Below are 21453 nucleotides of genomic sequence, written 5' to 3' on the forward strand. Positions count from 1 at the left end.
CAATCGCGGAAACTTGTGCGACGCGATCGCGGAAAGCACAAGGGAACGCGATTAACGCGCGGCGCGGCGCGGCGCGGCGTGGCGCGGCGTGGCGCGGCGTGGCGCGGCGCGACGCGACGCGCATTAAACCTTCGAGAGGCGTCGTCCTCGTCCTTCGTTCTACCGGCACGGGGCGTGCTGAGGCCGAGCGGACACTGAGCATACTCTGGGACTCAGCGGGCCCCCGTGTCTGCGGGAAACGGGACGAGAGGGGAACACGCTGGGGCCCGCAAGCGCGAGTGCCGGCCGTGCGAGGAAGGAGGAGCGAGCGAGCGAGCGAGCGAGCGGGCGAACGAACGAGCGAGCGAGCGAGCGTGCGAGAGTCGCGTCGGTGCGTGTAACTCTCCGGCATTACCAATACGCGCGCAAACTCCCCTCCTCGCTCATCGCGAAGAGTCCGCTTCTCTCTTTCTCTATCTTTCGCTCCTCTCGATATATTTATATTCGTTTCTAATACGTGTGGCGTGTTGGGGCCCGACGCCTCTCGCCGCCGTGGGCCTCACCGTCGGAATACGCGGGGCCCGGGTTCCGCGTATGCGTACCCCGCGACGGACCTCGGGCCCCCGAGGACTCTCCGCTTTGCTCTGCTTTGCTCAGCTCAGCTCAGCTCAGCTCAGCTCTGCTCTGCTCTGCTCCACTCCATTCCGCTTCGTTCTGTTCCCTCGCGCGAGCGGCGACTTCTGCAATGACGTCGTCCTAAAAGCCACACGTTTCTCTACGCCGCATGCGAAGCCGTGATGTCTCTCGCTCGTTTCTTTCGCCACAATTAAATACCGGCCGACCGCTAAAAAAACGAAAATAAAGAGGAGATGGAATGTCTCTGAATGGCTGACGAGACAGGCCGCATTACGATCCTTAAACTACCACGGATGAGAAGACTCGTTTCGTGAGAGAAGATAGAAGACTAATTGCTTTGCAGGTACTTTGTACTAAAGGGGAACTGATAATCAGATTTCTTGGTTTCAGTTTTCACTGCTTGAATAAAGAGAGGGAGATACAGGTCGCGAGCACAGCAAGAAATCGGAGTAAACGCAGAAGATCCACTTTGGATATGACTTCGCGTTTAAAGCGGATTTCACGTTTATGAACGCGGCTTATTCTCGAAGAATCCTCAGATATGCATATATACGCAAAATCCGTTTCACTCAGCCTCCAGAATGAAGAAAGGGGAACGGAGCTTAACTTCAAAAATGCAAGGACTTCAGAATACTATTTTTTTTTAAACCAGTGCCAGATCAGAAACGGTGAGAGATAGATTAACTCTCGTCGATCGTGTTCAGATACGGACCCAAGCTATTTCGTGGAGGCTTCCGCTTGATTCACCGTTCCGATATCGCCGGCTAGTTGTACCTTTCTTAGAGATATCAACAAATAGAGATAGAATTTGAAAAGTCGGACCACCCAAATCGAGAACCCCGTTTCTCTTTGTGTGCATGTCCGTTAAGTTATCAACTTCTACTTACACATAAGCAAGTCACCCATTTCAAGACAGCGTCTCATATTCATCTTTTACGCTTAGAATACGTCTATCTCCGAATTAACATGTTAATTAAGCGATGTATAATACATGAGCGGCGTGCATTCGTTTATTTCATTTCTCTTCATTTCCTGGAAAATCCTATCTTTCCGAATTATTCCGGGATTATCTACTGTGATTTAAACAAGATTAACTGTGAAAAACAGTAAATTCTGTGGCAAGAAACCAAGTATTACGCTCGCACTTACGAGTCACCGGTACTCTTCATCGGTGATTTCAAAAACGCTCCTTCGCGTGTCGCAGCGAATAAAGAAAATTAATAAACGATAATATACAGCACAAATATTCTTGTTTATACAGCAAATGCGCCGTTTGCTGATTCCTTCCTCGGCGTTGTCGCGTAACTGTAATCGCGTTTCATCCATTACGGTACGGTTTCTTACTCGCCGCCGTAACGTTCCTATTCTCACGGAGCTTCCCTAAAACAACAAAGTATCCCGCCTACCCATTTTCCACATGCCCGATACGATCACGTGACCGCTCAAAGTAGACCACGACGTTAACATAATCGACTCGCAGTCACGTCGGGCGTCGGATTACCGCGATTCGACTTGAATCTTTGTCCGTAATAGAGGCGTCCACAGCACGCGGCTGAAAAACCGAGATGTTCTCGTCGGATTGTTGCTCACGTGCAATTTGGTCCATTCGTGAGGGATGTAACACGACGATTTATTCGTACGTGCGCGACACGCCTCCTCCGCGAGACTCATTCCGATCGGGTTCTCCCTCCCCCCCCCCCCTCCCCCAAACGGACCTCCCTTAAATAGACCTTAAGGTTTTTCCCGGAGGTTTTGCCGGAGATGCGATTTCGGGACGAGAAGCGGAGTCCCGACCGCAAAAACTGTCACACACGCGAAACGAGGCGAGGCGAGGTGTGAGGATTTCGCTCAATGGATGTGGCAGCGGCCGCGCAAAAACCGCCGGCGGAAAATGCCGCTCGGCGTTAAGTAAGACTCATAAGGGAGGAGCGGTGATATTCGAGCGAGCGCAAACCGTGCCGTGTCTTATTGCGGATTATTCGATTAACTTTACGCTCCGTTCCGACGAGGCTCGGCCGCCGACGATCCGGTAGTAGTAATCCCCCGGTGCGGGATCATCGGATCTCGTTCCGATTAAAATGCGTACAAAATTTATGCCCATATTGGTGACTTTCCCGTGAGGTTCCCGTGAGACGTGATCCCGGGGTCAATAAAAGTTCGGGAATGTAATTTAATTTCTAAACTTAATTGAATTAAATTAAATCGGAAAGTTTACTCTCGCGTCTGTCATCGCCCGAATCGATTTTATGAACGTTTCCGAGACGTATAAAAAAAGATAATGATCCTGATGCTGGACAAAGAGTTTCTCATCAGCTCACTCTTCTTCCCCCCCCGCCGGGGTATACTTAGCACATCGTTTCACATTCCCGCGGCGACGCGACGGATTTCTCCGCGGCCATCTCTCGCGGCAAATCTCTAATCGTAAAAAAAGAATTTAACGACTCGTTAATGACCATCGTCCACGGCGGGACGATTTCCCGCGGATCAATAAATTTTTACGAGCCAAGGCGAGAAGCGTCTCTCTTAAGCGCTCCTATATACTCCTTTCCCGCTCTTTTTTTCCTCTCTCCCCTCCCCCCCTCCCCCCTCTCCCCCTCGACAGATATCCACAATAAACCGATACAAGCGAATTCCGCCGCGGCGGTATTTTTCTCGCGGGATCGATTTCCTGCGCGGTTAATTTCGCGCCAGCCCGCCGCCCTTCGACCCGACAGGCAAATGCGATATCCGGTAACCGCCGCCGTTCATCCAGCGCCGCCTCCCGTGTGTAAAACTACATTGTGGCGATCGGCATACTTACTTCTTGCGGCCGGCGCGCAGATAGAAATTGCTATTACTTCTCTTAGAGCGAGAAGCGGCCGAGGTAATCGTCGTGTGCGCTATGGTACCTTCGACTGGTACCGCAACCGCGGCGTGGCCAATGTCGCACGGACGGAATTACCCCGGCTGTTTTACCGTACCATATCGTGCCCGTACCGCGGTGGACCCCTCGGGGTTCTCAAACCGCGGAATTTTTGCGCGACCGGCAACAACCGGCGCGAATCGACGGACGCGCAAACGCGGCCGGCCGCCACTTCCACGGCGCGACTTCCGACTGCGCCTGCGTCTTAATCGACTATTACATGTCTCATATATGTTGCTTTCATTAGTTTTATTATATTGTGAAAGATACACTTGTATACGTCGCCGATACACCGCATTAAAATTATCGGGATAATAAAACAACAATTTGGATGCGATAAAACTTAAGACACCGGCCTCGATGGACGTGGAGTCCAAAGTTCATATTTCAATCGAGCAGACCGAGAGAAACAAAGGTTGTAGAAGAGAGCTGAAGGTCTCAAGGATGCGAGAGTCAAGAGTAATTCAACGAGGTAAAAGCCAGAGACACGCGAGGATCCTGGCGTGCGAAGGACGCCCTACGTTTTGTTTTTTCACGGAACGGCGTCGTCGCACAGAGTTTGAGTACCCCTGCATCTAGGTGCATCCTGCTCGTGCACGCGAATAGCTCGGCCTGTACGATCGTACACGCCGCTTACAACGCGTTCATCAACGTCGGCGATCAAATGAATTTTCGCTTACACAGACTGATGTATCGCTTGTATTTAGCGTCATCGCCTCGAACGACTATATCCGTTTGGGCATTACATTGAGTCGTGCCGTTCTGAAAACGCCTGGTTCGTAATACGCTCCTTGCATACGTGAATCGCCAATTTGGCTTTGTCCTTTGACCCCTTTGTCCTTTTTACCTCTCGCGAAATTCGACACCGACAGCTTCTGTGGGTGGAATCAATGGTATTTCACGTATTTATTTTCATGGCGTCTCTTTATCGTGATATTTTTGAAAATAAGTAAATTTTTGTCCTCTTTCTCTCCGTTGCGTTTGTTAGAATTGAGTTTGAATTAAGCCGACACTTCTGAACAAGTGGGAATATGAACACATATTTGCTACGCTGCGAGCCGTCCGCCCATCACCTGTTTCGCTAGCATGCAGGTGTTCCGTGAAAGTTAGTCTACTAGAGTCATTCTGCATTGTGTACCCTAGAATAGCAATAGTTATTTCTAGTAATTTTTTTTTCTGCATTGTTCCAATAATACACAAAAGCTCATGAAATTAATGTCATGTGAATTGCATTTCTGCAAACATCCTTTTCTTTTACATTCGTAAACTATCAAAAAAAAAAAAAAAATTTAGAAACTTAATGCAACAATTTCCAATTCATCATTCCTTTCCTGTGCAATCCCAAAATCTCTCTTTCTTCTATTTTTTTTGTTTTTTTTTTTGCGGAAATTAAAATTTTGTATTTCGTTCATCCGGTCTCAGCGTGAATGAGCGAGCGCCGATCGAAGTTCACGTTACTCGTTTCCCGCGACGACAGACAGGGCGACGGACGGAATCGGGCTTCTTCGGGGAGGTGCAGGTGCATCGCGGCGATGCGGTAGAGCGAGAAGAGCGGAGGCACCGGACGCGTCGCGCGTGCGCCTCTGCTCGCTTTCTTTCTTTCCCGCGCTTCTGGAAGCGAGAACCGGCGCGGTGCGGCGGTGCGGCGGCGTGGCAAAGAGGATGACGACGTCGCTGCTTCGCTCCCCCGTTTCCCACGACGGCTCATTACGGCTTCCCGACCTGCCGCGCCTGCCGTGGCATTCCCGAACGGAACGCACCGTTCGCGGATAGAGAATCCCCCTCCCCCTCTCCCCCCGCGCCCCGCGCACGACTTCTCTCCTTCGTTAAGTACTTGGGCCAACACGTTCCGTGGAACGGGACCGAGGAAGGAGGCCCGTTTCAATATTTGTACTGGAAACGTACGCGCGCAGGGGCGAATACCGTGACTCACGTACGCGCGACTCTTCACGTGTTTTCCCGGGTCCAAAGGACGCAAAGCAGCGTCCCCCGGCGAGGCTGCCCGGGGGGACCGCTACCGGCAATCGGTTTCGCCTTATATGACAAGACGCTCGTCGAGTCCGTCCGGTGCGTGAGGTGTCCGCCGGAAAAGGCGGTGGCGGTATCCCGACGCGGCGAGTAATTTGCATCTGATTTCTTTTTAGCGGATAGTCACTTAACTCGTGACTAATTGGCTAAATTATTTAACATACCGAGTATCGCGCGGCTGGAGGAAGGGGGGGGGCTTAGTGTGGGGTAGCGGCCTCGGATGCGGGTTTTTATTCGGAGCGAGTTTACGTCGAGATTCAAACGAGGAGCGAGAGGATGGGGGGAGGGGGGGGGGGGAGCGAGCTGCTTGTTGGAGTGTAACTTTTCGTCGGGAGAACTATGCAGGAGGAATGCGCGCTTAAACGCGAACGGATTCCAGTTTGTTCGAACGGCCGCCGTGTATGTCTTTAAAATGATAACAGATTTTAAATTAACAACGAATCCTGCGTCGTCGTCGCCGTCGTCGTCATAACTCTTCTCGTGTATCTCCGTTCGAAAAGTTATTAAGTATTATTAATGGCATATCGCGCGTACAACGACAATTATTTCTTTCCTCGAGGACGCGACGTATAAGACAAGTGTCTTAATTAGCGGACGGTAAGACCAATTGAGATAGCCGGGAGAATAATTTTCACGCCGCGCCAAATCGCGCGGCTACAAGTAGCGTTAATTGGTAAAGTATATTCATAAATATAATTGTTATAAATATAATTTGTTTCCCGAGATCAAAGCCGAGGGCTCCCCGGAGGACCGCCCCCTGTCTCTGCGTGTCTCTGCGTGAGCGAGACGATTTTCTCGGCGGACATCTGTCGACGTGCGCGCACGATACTTCTCTATAATTCTCATTATACCGCATTCTCCGGGTTAGTCCGGCGTAAATCCATGGCGGGCGAGATTTATGGTGCGGTACCGGCGCCGACCGCCGCCGTCAAAAGAGGATTCCCTCCTCCTTTTTTTTTCCGATCTCGTGAAGCGATCCCGCTACTTGGAGGTGGGCTGCGCGGTGGTTGCCCCCCCCCTCCCCGAGGGCGAATTACAAGATTACGCGATCCGGACGAGAGCGCTCGTCCGCGTGTATCATCATCACTGAAAATAGGCATGTCCGGACTCCCCGGATTGGATTAGAAAACCGCCGGGGTAACTAACGCTATACGGCGGTCGCGTAAAATTAGTCTTTTGCCCTTATATCGCGGATGCGTTTACGCGATGCAGCTTACCGCGACCGAGCGTTTCCGACGAATATAATTGTCGGAGCTGCGACCACGCCCCACGCGGGGAGAGATGCCTGCGTTATTAGAGGATCTTCCGTTTAACTCGCGCGTATAGATTTTCTCATTGCTACCTTGCGAAGCGCAGCGGTACGGCCACGCGATTGCGATGCGATGCGATGCGATGCGTAATCGTCGGACCGGATGCTCGTCGAGAAACGAGGGCGGAGCGGCGATCTCTAAGATTCGATGCCAATCAATGAAGCGTGCGCGAAACGTTTAACTGGAAGCCTAAACTGTACGAGAAGCGATTTCTCCAATCATATGCTGCTCAATCGGGAAGCATAAGAAGTAGAAAAAATTCCCCGTTCAATTGAAAAATACACCGATTTCTCTCTCTTCTCTTCAATTATCGAATTCCTTTATGAATGCGGGGATAATCTCTTTCAATCAGAATTTATTTAATTCACTATTTCGAAAACGAAAATTATGAAATGAGGAAGTTCAAGCTCGTTAAAGTCTTTCGTCCTAAACTTTAAATAACGTCACGATCAGTGGCTTCCTGAATCATAACCACCGAAGCGAAAATATGAATACTACATCAAGGAAGTGACGCGTTTGGAAAGGCTAAACCGAGAATTTGGACGCGGCCAAAACAAAAATGTTTAATCACGAGAATTCGTCTTGGCGATTATCTATTTATATGTGGCGCAAAAAAATAACTTACGTAGGATAAATGAACACTCCCTGCAATATCATTATAGCCATAGTGTGCGTCCACGAGATCGAAAGATTTCTTTTTTGTGTGCGGAGCAGCAACTTCGAATTCCCAATTATACGATATGGGATTCCGTGAGGTCCACCACCGTATCGTCGCATCGCCCAATCTTACGACTCCGGTAATTTACGTTAACGACGATGGCCACGGAGCGATCCGCCATTAACCGGTAGAATTCTAGTCTCTACAGTAAACGTCCGAAAGAGCAACGCTAATATTCCCTCATTCGCGATAAATTAATTCCTGGAAGATTCCGGTATATCGCGAGGGTACATCGTTTTTCAGAAACTACTAAACGTGTAACGAACTATAAGAGCCCTATAAAACTAAAAGATAACTGCAGGATTGTATCGATAGAGGATACTTTATATCGGAATAAAAAATCTTAAGAATGTAATATATATATATATATATATATATTGATTTGAGAAAGCCGGAGCACCACCCAGACTCCGATCTCACAATCAGCCGGTCTCTTCATCGCCATTCATCGCAACGCGACAAATAGTGGCCGCAGGAATTTCCAGTCACGGAAGACACAAAGCATTCCGTGAAGAATCGCCCGTCAACCGCCCGAGGTGACCGGCGTTCCGCGCCGATCGAAAAGCGCGCTTTTTCGATCGGCGCGGAACCGCGGCGTCGCCCGCGTCCAACCGGAATTCTAATCTCGACCACGGGGACCACGGTCGGCCGGCCGACGGACGGAACTCGTTCGATGCCGGAGGAGGTTCCGCGAATCGCATTCACGCGAGTGCGAAGGGATAAGGCAATCCCCCGGCAGGGGAATTATGCAGATTGCAGGTTGGAATCCATCTCCATCGGCTCGTCCGAACGTACGTGAGTTCATTCGCGCGGCGATGCACGATGTTGCGCACGGTTTATGCGGACGGCGGCTCCGCTACGGGTTATACGGCTTCTCACTTCGTTCCTTCCTTCGTTCGTTCGTAATACATTCGTCCATGTATTTCGTTTGCCCGTCTCCGGTCGACGGAGTCGACCTTCCGCGGTTCGCGCGCTTTAATCCACGCTTGCGCGACGCCGATCGCACACGCGTGCACGCTTCGCGTGCGAGCCTCGGCATTACACCCCGGCATTTACGACTTGATAAATGAGCGAATTAATCGCCGTTATTAACGGTAAAATTACCGTCTCCTAATCGTATCGCATTAATATGCCTCGCGCCTTCATACTTTGGCCTCTGTGTGCCTCTCGATTCAAACCTCTCCGAAATTAAAAAAAAAAAGAAAAAAAAAAAGAAAAATTAAAGTTATGATTTATGAAACCTAATATTTTTCTTATTCAAAATCAGAAACAAGGAAATTCTTCTAAGCTCTAAAATATCCAGAAAAACAATTGATTAATCCAAAAAAATTATCGCTTACGTGTTAATAGTATTGATAATCCCTCCTGAAAAAAAATCCTGGATCGCCCATGAATTTATATACATACAGCGTGTATAATTCGAGATGTGCATCGGGATAACAGCGTATATAGCGAATTAGTTGAAGAGGGAATCGCGCGAGGGTGGAAAGGATAGAAAGGAAGACGCGAGACGTTTTCCTCTCGCGATGCAGAAACGACGGAAATTTCGCGTCCACGGTCTCTTCCTCGCGGCGTCAGGATGCTCCTCCTCTATTTTCATTCCTGAAAGATCGCCCCCGGCCCTGCTCGCGCGCGATCCGGTTTACCTATCTCGTCCAATAAACATCGGTCCGTCTCTCGATGGAAAGTTCTGACCGGGTCTCCCCTTGCGTGCCACCACGGCGGTCCATCGACGTGATGCGGCGTCGCTTGACCGTGAAAAGCGCGGCGCGCGCGAGCCGCGAAAATAAAAGCGCGCCGGCGAGTACCGTTCGCGATCTCGTTCCCGTCCAGTGTCGGTCTTGAAAATGTCGGAAGGAATTATACGTACATCTTGTCGTACGTATGACAGTACACCGCTAGACAATTCCCACCAGACAATCTGACGATACTTATGAGGGTTATTGGGTTCGACTGGATCCTAGCTTAATTTTACGCGGAACACAAACGGTGATCGATTACGTGGAGATCCATACGAAATTACACATTCTTATAAAATGCAAATTTTTTATAAAATTTTTCATCCATTTATCCATTTATTTAGATGCACCGTCTCGATCCTCTAAATAATTTTATTTTATTTTCTCCGCCTGATTAACTCTGATTCCCTATAACGCTGTTAATTAGCAAGGCGGATCAAGGTAGGTAAATTGATAAAAAGTAAAATTAATTCTACCGAGAGAATCTGAAGAGATTGAAATGTCGATTGCGCTTCATGGCCGAGACGCCATCTACGTCTCGGGAATCCCACATTTTCCAGGCGCAAACAACGGCGCCAACGATAACTCGTATCTCGGGGATGATCATCGCGATCATGGGAGAGAGAACTCGTGCGAGAGGTTCAGGTAGTAGCGACGGGCCGGCTGCTGCCTGGGCCGGCTCCTCGGCAGGCCCCGCGGGGAAGGTACGAGAGGAGGGGTGGAGGGGAGAGGACAGGAGAGAGGATCGCAACTGAGAGAACGAGTCGGTCGCGGCTATAATTTAGAGAATAATATACTCTCCGGAGGCATGCATAAAGCTTCCCGTCTCCCCGGGAAACCTCGAGACAGGCCGAGACGGAAAGACAGAGAGAGAGAGAGAGAGAGAGAGAGAGAGAGAGAGAGAGAGACGGAGAGAGAAAAAAGCCGCTGCGCGTATTAAATCAAAAATACAATTTGCCCGCCGTTAATTCCTCCGCCCGATTAACCGGATGTTAGCGATAGCGACGGCGGCGGCGACGACGATGGCGGCGGATTCTCCAACGAGGACAATGAGGACAAAATGTCCTTTGACGCAAAACGTCCCTCTCCCCCTCCGGAATTTCGCATCGACCCGCCTTCGAGACGTCAGAGAATGTAACTCTTATTCACGCGCGGACTCGGAACCCGCGGAGAGAGAGAGAGAGAGAGAGAGAGAGAGAGAGAGAGAGAGAGAGATCGCGTCGCTCGGCAATTCAGGCAGCAAACCGGGGCTCCGACTCGACCGTAGCTCGGCTCGGCTGTACCCTGCGGGAAAGAGGGGAACGAAAAAGAGGGAAGGAGGGAAGAAAGAGAGAAAGAGAGAAAGAGAAGTGGAAGAGGGACCCGAGCTGTAATTTAGAGAAAAACGTTCGCCGGAGAAGCCGCGGGGCCCTACTTTTCGTGCTGCTCGCCGACCCGCCTACCTGGCCTCTATTACGCGCGCCGGATCAGAAACAACCTGCGCGTCCATCGAGTTGGAGCAACAGCAACGGCAGCAACAGCAGCAGCGGCAGCGGCAACGGCAACGGCAGCCTACATCTCCCTTCCTTGTCCCCCACCCGGACAACCACCCTCTCGTGTTTTCTCGCGCCGGGCCCTATTCCCTCCTCTCTCTTTCTCGGGGCCCCGCGGGCCCTCGTTCCATCTTCCTCGTTCGAGCTGCTCCCTCCGATTGTGCCGGCAAGCGTTGCGCTGCCGCGTGCGTGAGTTGACTGCACTTAGAACGTGCCGTGCGGCGGAGAGAAATCCAATCAATCTGCGATTACCTGCGCGCGGGCAATAAGGGGATGACGAGCGACGCGAGGGGCGAGTTCCCACCTCGCGCCTGCACTTCACAGGTATTCGGGGACGAGGGAACGGGGGAAGGGGGGGGGTCGCGGATTAACGCCTGCTGGAAATTACATTTTATTTGCTCGCCCCATCGATCTCGAACCACCAATAATCGCGTTTTGTCGGCTCATTGCTAGAGAGATGGATCATTATTTTATATCATTTGATACACCGATGGCCGTCGGCAATCAGCAAATATCGCGGTTTATATTCTCGCCACAAAATGAAATCCTATTTCAAAGAGGGTAAAGTCGCGAGGTAAAATATTCTTTTTCAGTAAAATAATATATAAAATGAAAAATGTTTGCACATACAAAAGATTGATATCTTCTTCCCTTGCTATTCGTCGATCGATGATTGAAAACTAATTAAAATTTTTAAAATATATAAATCCGGTTGCATTATATTTTGCTTTTTTTTCTGAGTATTCTATTACAAAAACATGTCGGCTACTTATTTACGGCATTTGTTCGTTTGAACTCTGAGATAAATAATTACTCGTGTTTCCGAAGAGCGACCGCTCGAGTCGAAATAAAAGGGAAGAGGAAATGGAATCCTCGCCGTCCGTAAAATCAAGCTGTTTATGGTCGTTAAACCTCGCCGTAATTCGTTTAATTGAAACGCCGAACCCATTGTCGAAACGCCATCGCGTATCGACAATGGGTTCGGCGTTTGCGCGGTCTCTCGTCCGATATCCCGTTGAAAAAAATTATTGCATCGCCGCGAATTAATATCGGGCCGAACATCGGAGCTAATGAAACGAGCTCGGCGCGTTCTCTCGATATATAGGATGCGCTACATTGAGCGCCGATTAATGGCTGAAATTCCATAAAACGAAAGCGAGAATCGCGTGCACGGTGATCGGGAGGAGCGGAGGAATCCGTCTCTCCTTCGGTGGAAAAGAGCCGGGATTCGCGGCCACTTTAAGGCTCCGGCATCTTTTTCTCCACCCGCGAGATTTACCGAGAAGACCGAGAAGGAAGCAAGAGCGGTTCGTTAATCCCGCCAGGAAAAGGAAATAGATGCTGTTTGCCGCTTGTTCCCGTAGGATCCTACGGAACGCTCGTTTCACCGAGGCTTAATTACGAAACTCAAAAGAGTAATAATTTTCGAGACGTGTAAGCCACGTGTTTGTTCTACGGGAATTTATTTATTATTGGTTAATGATTACCTCAGTCGTGAGCACGATAAACGCCGCCCGCGGGGTGGGGAAAGGGGATTATGCAAGAAATCTCGAGTTGGATATTCTTTAACGATCTCGCTACGACCTCGCTTCTTCGCTGATTGAGTTCTTTCCTTCGGGTCCCCTGCTCGCCGCGGGTGCATTTGTCGGCAAAAAAAGGTAGAGTGCTCCTAATGAACTGAGTTCTAGGTACTCCTAGTTGCAGGAGCTCTTAATGATGGACTACCTCGATGGCTACCTCGATGGCTACCGATACACGGATCGTGCGAGATATTCTTTATCGTTAGATCTTCAACTTCAGAATTTCTCGGATGATAGATCTTTCAGGATCGTCAACTTTTCAGCTCTTAAATCGTTAAGATTTTTTTCAAGATATTATCTTTAGATCGTTTTTCTTCTTTTCGACGTACATAACATTGACAATCAAAAATTTTCAAAGAGTAAATTTTAATTTTTATTTATCGTTGTAAAAACTGATAATATCGATGCTCTCTTATTACAATCTTTGCAGTATATTTGTTTTATATTAGTTAGAATTAAATTATATCATTGCGTGTATTTTATAATTTTAAATCTCTTGACATATTTTATAGGAAATGTTGAATAATAGATTTAATACTTTAGATAAATAAAATAAAAAATTTCTCAAGTCTGAAATAAGCAAAAAGGAACGCGTGATATTAATGTTTCGTTCAGCTATCAAAAGTTGACGTGATATTCCAACCGTTTCCCCACAAAAAGAGGTGTTCGAATTCAGAATGAAGATGTAGCCGAACAACAAAGATAGCGGCGCAGCATACGAAAATACCAGTCCGACGATGAATACATTCGTGTCAGGGAAGAGACAGAGGAGATAAAAGAAAACGAATACTCGGGGCTTGCTGCGCGGGAGGGACTCTCGTCGTCGACGAGATGTAGTAGGAGCGGGTTACCTTTGAAGATCGGTATCGTCGCCGATGACAAAAGTTCGTCCCGTCTTTCATTCCGCACCTATCTCAACCGTGGACTTTCACCGTCGGATAATAGATGTTACTCGAGTAAAATCTGTCTCCTTCTTCATAAAAATTATAATGCATGTCTGTGACAAGCATGCACGTTATCGTACAGCTTTTTTTTTTTATCATAAATACAAATACAATAATTTTCTTATAATAAATTATTCTTGCTGCATAAATATCTTCACGCGTAAATATAAGATAATCCGACGATAATTTCACGTATTTACGAACATTGTTCGTTTGAAATTCTATCAATTTTTCAATAAAAGATAATGATCAGAAATAGAATATTTCTGAGACTTCTTCTTTTTTCCCTTGATTGCCTTCCGATTTTTAAATTAATCTACACCGAGATAACTGCAGGCGCAATTACAGCCAGCGATTAAAACGCAAGCAAACGAGAAGCGAGCTCGGGATTAATCCGCCATCAGTAAAGAAAGCCGCAAGACAGAAACCTTTTTAACAAAAGAATCCGATGATATCGCACGCTTGATTCCGCGCGCGGACAGGTATATATGTTTTATAATCACGCGAGGCTATTACATCGCGCTCCTTCGCGCATCCGCCTACATCGTAACAATCATAATAATACGTGACTTTCGGCGATGAGTTACGCCGCGGAGAAGCGGCTTCCCGAGGCGGGCGCAGGCGGGCTCAGGCGGGCTCAGGCGGGTGCGGTAAATCCGTCATGGGGCCGTGACAGATTCACCTTTGTCGGAGGGCGGAGAGTAAAGACGAAGAAAGCCAGCGGCGGGGGGGGGGCGACGAAGAGGGGGAAGACGAGAGCGGGAAGAACGGGGCGCGAAAATGTCTCGACATCTGCTACCTCCCTCGCCCGTTGGAAATTATTAATCCCGTCAAAAGTACTAAATCATATCTCTCACGGAGAGGCTCGTGCCTCCGAGGAGCGTTTCGAGGAGAGCGAGGGGGGCAAAGGGAATACGACGACGACGACGACGACGACGACGACGACGACGACGACGGCGACGACGACGACGGCGGCGCGGGCAGCGAAGGCGACCTTGTGATTTAGGGTCGTAGAAACCCTTCTCTCCTTCGCGAGAGAACGCGCGCGGACTCCGGTGATATTTATGGCTCCGGAAAGTATTTCGTTTGAGAGTAGAGATTCCTCGGGGAGGGCAATCGCGCGGGACGTGAGCGAATTTTTCATCGGGACATCGCAATGACGAGAGCGTTAACTCGGACGCTTGTTTATGTCTTAATTCATCCCTCGCCCGGAGGGGGCGACCCCGGCCCGAGGAATAGCGCTTAATATCCATCGTTTATATCTTAATCTGGTTACCGGGTTCCCGGACGAGCCCCCAAAATTGTCGCTCCGCCATTATCTCTTACACACACACACACGAATCGAAAAATTCGATCCCGGACGAGCCCCCAAAATTGTCGCGTTCGCGGCGTTAATTCCCGTGATCGCGATACTCGGCGGAGCGCTCTCGGAAAGGAAGAACACTGTTTTAAGAAAGACTCGCTCTTTATTAAACCAACGGTACAGAAACGCGTCCGGCCACCGCAGAATCCGGCCGTCAAATCTATAAAACAGTCGGAGAACGACGCGTTGCCAAGGGCCGATCCTCTATTCGAACTCTTATCGATTGATATTGATTATTTCTTAGCAGCGCCTCCGGACGCCTCCGGGTGGCATCTCGCTTTTATGATAAAACCGTCCCGAAAATGGAGACACGCGAGGGGCAAATTCCGCGAAAGATGGGGAGAGGAAGGGGGGCGGGTGTGTGTAACGGACAACGGGTTACATGACTAACCGTCGTGTTGTCGCGATAAGATCCGCCGTGTTCGCCGCGCGCAGCAATGCGTGTCAGGAGGATAAGCTTTATCCCGTTTGATGAGGACGTTGAGTGATGACTTGACAGAAACTCCTACGACGACATTGTGCCGCGCGTCGCGGAAATGACACGTGACATTTGATCGGTATCCCGCCGAGAGACAGGTTTCTGGATTTCTTAAAAAAATTAAATACCTTAACCGTGACTTTTGGATGCGCGAGGCGATAAATTGATAATGAAGGAATATCGCGTTACATCATCCTTCCCACGACGCCTCGTAGAAGCGCGGAGGCGGAGATAAACGAGAACGGAACGGAAAAAGGGACGACTTCTGTAATTTGTTCGTTATGCGAGATCGCGAATGCCTCCGTGCCCTTTTGTTTTACAGATCGTCCCCTTTCGGCGCGAATCCACCGGGGACCGGGAGGGCCGGCAGTTCGTCGGCGGCGGGAGCCTGCGGGAACCGGCGGAGGCATTTCCCAGACAGTCGGGGGGCGCGTTAAAGCAGGTAGAGAAATGCACGAGAAAATATCACGCTTAATGAATCGCCCCCGTACACTGACCTCATCTCGCGCGGTAATGGAATTTCAAAACACGCGAAGCGCGCCTCTCCGTCGCATGTCCTCGACGTCACGCCTTGTCACCCCTATTGCGGTCACCTTCCACAGCCATCTTCCTGTCACCGTCGCGTCGAATTGCATTTTTCATTCCCCCCTTGATTACGGCGATTACATCACGTTTAATGAATCCGCCGGAGTGTCGAATCTTTTGCCACCAATTTATTCATATTTCAAATACAATTATTATAACGTTAGAAATTTTAGACAACTTTGCTCCAGTAACGTCTCATAATATCTGTTGTGCGATTTATATAAAATTAATATAATAAACTTTAATAAAATATTAATATTCGTATTAAATATTTCTCATCTGTATATTTAAGAGAGTATTTAAAGGATAAACTGTTATAGTTTCTATGGAAAGTGCAAAATACATAAAATATTTCTTATTAATATTACCAAGCCATTAATATATATTATTATAGTAACACAATGCGCGACATAATACGTCCGGCGTATGCATTACTCACTACGCTAACGTACTAATAAATATATATTATCCTACACTTCAATCATCTCGGCTAGTCCGGGAGGTCCGGGGGGGAAAATTTCGCAACGATTTCACATCTCATGAACATCAGGCGATATTTCAAACAACGTCATCAAGTATGATCGAGGATGCGCGTGGCGAGGCCCTCTCGCCCGTTCGGAACGTGCTAATCAAAGTCGCGCGTAGGATTAACTTAATAGCGATTTAATCGAAAAGCGGAAACGGCCGTTTAACTCCAGATCGGGCCGGACTCGATCGGGCCGGACTCGGGCGTGCGTCCATCTTATCATGTTAAACAGTTTCCTTAATCGAAGTCCGCGTTACGGGCTAATTACAGTTGTTGTCGGCTGCCTGGCGCGGCTAAAATTATTATCGCACACGAAACACGGGCGCGTGTGATCTGTCGTCGTCGACGACGGCGGCAACGTAATAACGGTACACGACGAAACGCGCCCGTAATTTTTAACGCGGACCGGGAGAGGCGCGTTAAATTACGAAGCGTCCTCCTCGAGGCGCTCCGCACCCGGCAGCGGCAATAATATCGCACTTTACGACATCCCCGGGGGAGAGGAGAGCAGGCAAATCGAAGCGACTCCGAATGACCTGGAATCCGGGAGACACTACCGGGACGGCTCTCGCTATTCCCCGTACGATACCCATAAGGAAACAGTCTACATATCCTGTTACCCGCTCGCGATTCCGCATCGATATGTACCTCGCGTAATAATTTACGGTAACTACGTGAATGTTACTTTTTTACCAAGCGAAATGAGATCTTTAGAGGCATCCCAAGGAAATCGAAGATAAATAAAATGATCGTTTAAAGGAACGAGATACCTCATATATAATCTTTTTAGTTTAATGCAGAGTACAGTTATAATTTATACATTTATGAATTAATATACGTTTTTTTTTTTTTTTTTGTAAGAAACGCGTTACTTAGGTTAGAGTGAAAATAAACTTGATAATTTGTATTTTTTGTACATTATATTCTTACGGACGATTCTTATCCACGGAGTGGATTGTCGATGCTTCACGACGAGCCTTTTCAAAGTCGGGCCATCTCTGTAAGCCGGTCACGCTTGAAGCAGAGATGTCCGTGGTTTCATAAATTCAGGCCAACCTATGGCCGACCCATGTCTTGAATCGCTGCGATTCCACAAGCAATATAATCGTGTATTCCTTTAAGTTTAAAAATATCCTCCTTTGTCCCCTCCTCCCTCCCTACTCCCGATATTTCTGTCGTATTCAAGACTTTTCCACAAAGTGAAGCCTTTCTAACGCTATTTAATATAATTTGTTCGTTCAAAATAAAAAGCTGTAAAATATATTATACAACTAATTTATCGTAATTTCCATGATGCACAACACACGCGCCTGTCAGTCTCGACAGCTCGATCTTCGCAACCCGGTCACGTCCGCCTGAAAATCCATGGCATTTTCGTAACCGTCCTTCCGCTGACGGCTCGTTTATGATTGGTACGACTCCCAGGACGATCGTTGAAACGAGAGCGGAGTGCCGGAAGCCCCCCCCTCCCTTCCCCCCCGCACCCCCTCGTCGCGCGACGTCCGCTCCAAAGGCGCGCCGCCGCCCGTTTCACGCCGCGCGCTTAATTCGGTAGCGCCATGAGATATATTAATTAACGATGGACCCCGGACTTGCAAGCCAATTTAGAAACAAGCGCCTTGTTTGCATATACCGGTCGGGGTTCGCGCGCGAGCTACCCCTCGGTACGCGCAATCGACTCGATATAAATAGCTTTCGGGCACGAGAGACGCCAGGGAGGAGGCTATAGAGGCGTTTCGCACGTTAGAGCCCTCCGTTGAGTGTTTAACGAAGAATTTCGCCGTTGGTAGAATCGGCACCGACGGCTCTCTCTTTCACTCGCCCTTCTCGCTCTTCTCTCTCTCTCTCTCTCTCTCTCTCTCTCTCTCTCTCTCTCTCTCTCGCCTCCCAGCCACTCGAGGAGCGCCTCACCGTCGGAACGCAGGCCCGAGATGCCGTCCTTAAATGCCGCGTCCGCACTTTCGGGCAACTTCGACTTCGCAAACAACGTCAGGTTTTCAGCACCCGTCGGTCGAAACTCTGGTTCCGTGTAATGAACCTTGGAGAATTCGAGAGAGAGATGAATGAACTCTCAAGATCGATTCTCTCGAAGCGACGGAAGAAGCCCCGACGGTGGTTTACGTTAAATGGACCGTGAAAAAATTTCGCGAATAAGAAATTCGCCTCCGCAAAATATCGGAATGCAATTTTTCATCGGTGTATTTTAAATACACGCCGTGAAATACCATTTGGAGAACTTTGACGTTTCAATATCGCAACGCCGACTCGTAATTACATTGTATAAATTAAACGATCGCACTCCTCAGAAGATATTTAACGCAATTAGCATAAAGCAGAGAATGGAACAAAGTTACCTCGCGCTGGTAATACTGCACACGATGCGATGCGATGCGATGCGATGCGATAAAGGATTACGGATTGCCCACGATAAACTTTTGTTGCTCCCATCTTTTAGCCGAGCTAATAAGCCCCCGATAGCGGCTTATAATAGCCCCCGATGGGCGCAAATGCAAATAATTTCACTCCCTCGTATCTCACGGCTCTTAGGCTTCGAGCGGGAAAAGTAAGGTAACCCACAGCCGTCTCCTCGTTTCTTTCTCTTTACGTAACGCAAAACCGCAAGTCGGACTCGCAATTATCGGTCAACCGCTGCAGGGTCGTACTTTTGCGAAATTGTCCGTGAAAATTTTTAAATCGCGTCGACGGGAGCGACCCGGACGCGGACCCGGGGAATTCGTGACGCGCGAGCAGTCCCTACGCTTTTGCAGTTAGCGATGCAATTAGCGACCGTATCTCATGCATTCAACTAGAGAGAAGTCGCCCGGAGACCTCGCGGAATTTCTGACGTAGTGCGCGTCCGACGTAGCGACGGAATTATAATCGCCGACCGAGCGGGCATATTAATTGCCCTCGAGCAAGATTTTTTTAAAAGTTCGAGCCCGAGCCCCGACCCGTTTAGCCGTACCCACGTCGCAATTAAATTTCAATATGCGTAATTATATCCGATGTAGCCAGCACAGCATCCGTCCTGCGCAACGTGTACGAGAATAATTTGGTAAATGTTACATAATTACAGGGCAGTGCCGGAACATTTAACCCCGTCGCTTTCACTGGCCATTTATACGACGACATAATACCTTTGTGCAACGTCACGTCGAATTATAGAACTCGATTGGCAGAGATTACAGATCACGCTGTAAGATCACAAGTATAGATACGTGAATATTGTAAGATCGTATCGAATATGTAAATGTCATGTAAACGTTCGAAAAATGTTTTTACACAACTGCAAAAAAATTGATTCAAAGGCTGTATCATTATTATTATTATTATTATTATTATTATTATTATTATTATTATTATTATTATTATTATTATTATTATTATTATTATTATTATTATTATTATTATTATTATTATTATTATTATTAGGAGTACAAATATCGTAATTTACTCAAGCTGATTTATTGCGTTTGTTGAACTTCATCGCACTCTTTTAAATAAATATACTCGTAGATTAAGAATGATGTGATAAAGAACAAATTTCCTGTTCAGATTTATGCGTTACGATCGAGGCGTGTCAAATCGCCGTTGCAATTCATTAGTCATTCATAGATGCGATGATCTAGAAGGATATTCGCATTTTAAGAACAGATGATCAAATGCCTGTGATTACTATACTACGTTCCTTGAAAAATTACTTTCGATCTCAATCGCATGAATGTCCCGATAACATCGTTTTAGGCAAGGTAAATATTTGATGGAATCGAACTCGGAATTCTGATATGATTGAGAATAACAAATCTACCATCGTATAAATACAATATTGAAATGGAAATAATGATTTAATTATATTAATTTATTTAACAACTATAAAAAATATTTAAACTGAAATTTAAATTAAAGGTATTTATCAAGACTGATAAAAAAATAAATAAGGTTTAAATTAATTTTAATGGCTCCTTTATTATAACGTTTTATAATCGTTTTTTTCTTAAACATAGAGAGGATAATTATCATCATAAAAATATCAATCAGGAGAGAGAGAGAGAGAGAGAAGGAGAGAGAGAGAGAGAGAGAGAGAGAGAGAGAGAGATATGATTATCCAATCTTCTTATGTTTCATATTTTTCTGAAAATTCCAAAAATAAATTAGCGAGACTACTGGAATGTATTTTTCTATATATTATTCTAAAATATTTATTATTCTATTTATTATTCTCATTTATTATTCTAAAATAAAATATAGAATATATTTTTATGGTGTTTTTTTGAATTCAACAAAAAAATGTAATATAATAAAGAAAGGAAAAAATACAAAATATTAAAAAAAATAAATAAAAAAATAACATTTATGCACACATAAGTACTCACCAGTTGGATAAGAAATTATCCCACTTCATCCCATTAAATACATATTATCCAGCATTACATATTTTAAAATGACAAGGGTTAGGATTTTGAGTAATTTCTTCAGTAGTTTCAATGATTTGAGTGGTTTCAGTGATTGCTTCACTTTCATTTTCTTGAGTTTTCACATACGATATGGATAACAATGATAAAATCATTATTAAAAAAAGAATATATATACCGAAACGCTTTGATTCCATATTTGCAGAAAAACTCGCCGTATAATAGAAATCCTTAGTAGAGTTTTAACAACAGTTTTACAAAATCTTTGGAATTATACCGACACGTAATGTCGTTCAAAACGATTCTGACTAACATCTGGCATACCGTTAATCTTTTATTCTTAGCTTTTGCGTTGCTTGCACTCCTTAGTATTTTTGCATCTAAAGTGAGATGGACGTATGCATTAGAAGAAGAAAAGAACGAGAATCGCGCGTGTAGGATGTGCAAGCAACGCGGACAAATCTCTTGTCAAAATTGTAAACGAGAACTATGTGATGGATGCAATGGATTAAAAAAAAAGATATTAAATATGACGTAAATTAATTATATTTAAACGTGACACTTACATATTTTAAAGTTTAAGTTTTTGCAAAACACATATTTTAATATTATTATTTATTACTATTGTATGTACGTGTGTATATTTTCATATTATTTTGTATCCAAAAATATTTCTTTAAAAAAAAAAAAATTTTAAACATAGCAAATTATCAAAACATAA

The 21453-nt window shown here is 46.8% G+C and overlaps 1 protein-coding gene and 1 long non-coding RNA gene across 2 annotated transcripts in view; both read right to left on the reverse strand.

Moving 5' to 3' along the window:
• Positions 1-21453, reverse strand: part of LOC105432955 (uncharacterized) — a 109973-nt gene that overhangs the window by 12652 nt on the left and 75868 nt on the right. The window lies entirely within an intron of this gene.
• LOC148935157 (uncharacterized) lies at positions 20267-21403 on the reverse strand. The gene is made up of 2 exons (XR_016140660.1): positions 20694-21403; positions 20267-20451 (listed from the first exon to the last, which is right to left on the reverse strand). It is a non-coding gene; the product is annotated as an uncharacterized LOC148935157 (long non-coding RNA).

The sequence above is a fragment of the Pogonomyrmex barbatus genome, unplaced genomic scaffold (assembly GCF_055798465.1).
Source record: "Pogonomyrmex barbatus isolate J1 unplaced genomic scaffold, ASM5579846v1 scaffold6, whole genome shotgun sequence".
Lineage (NCBI taxonomy): Eukaryota > Metazoa > Arthropoda > Insecta > Hymenoptera > Formicidae > Pogonomyrmex > Pogonomyrmex barbatus.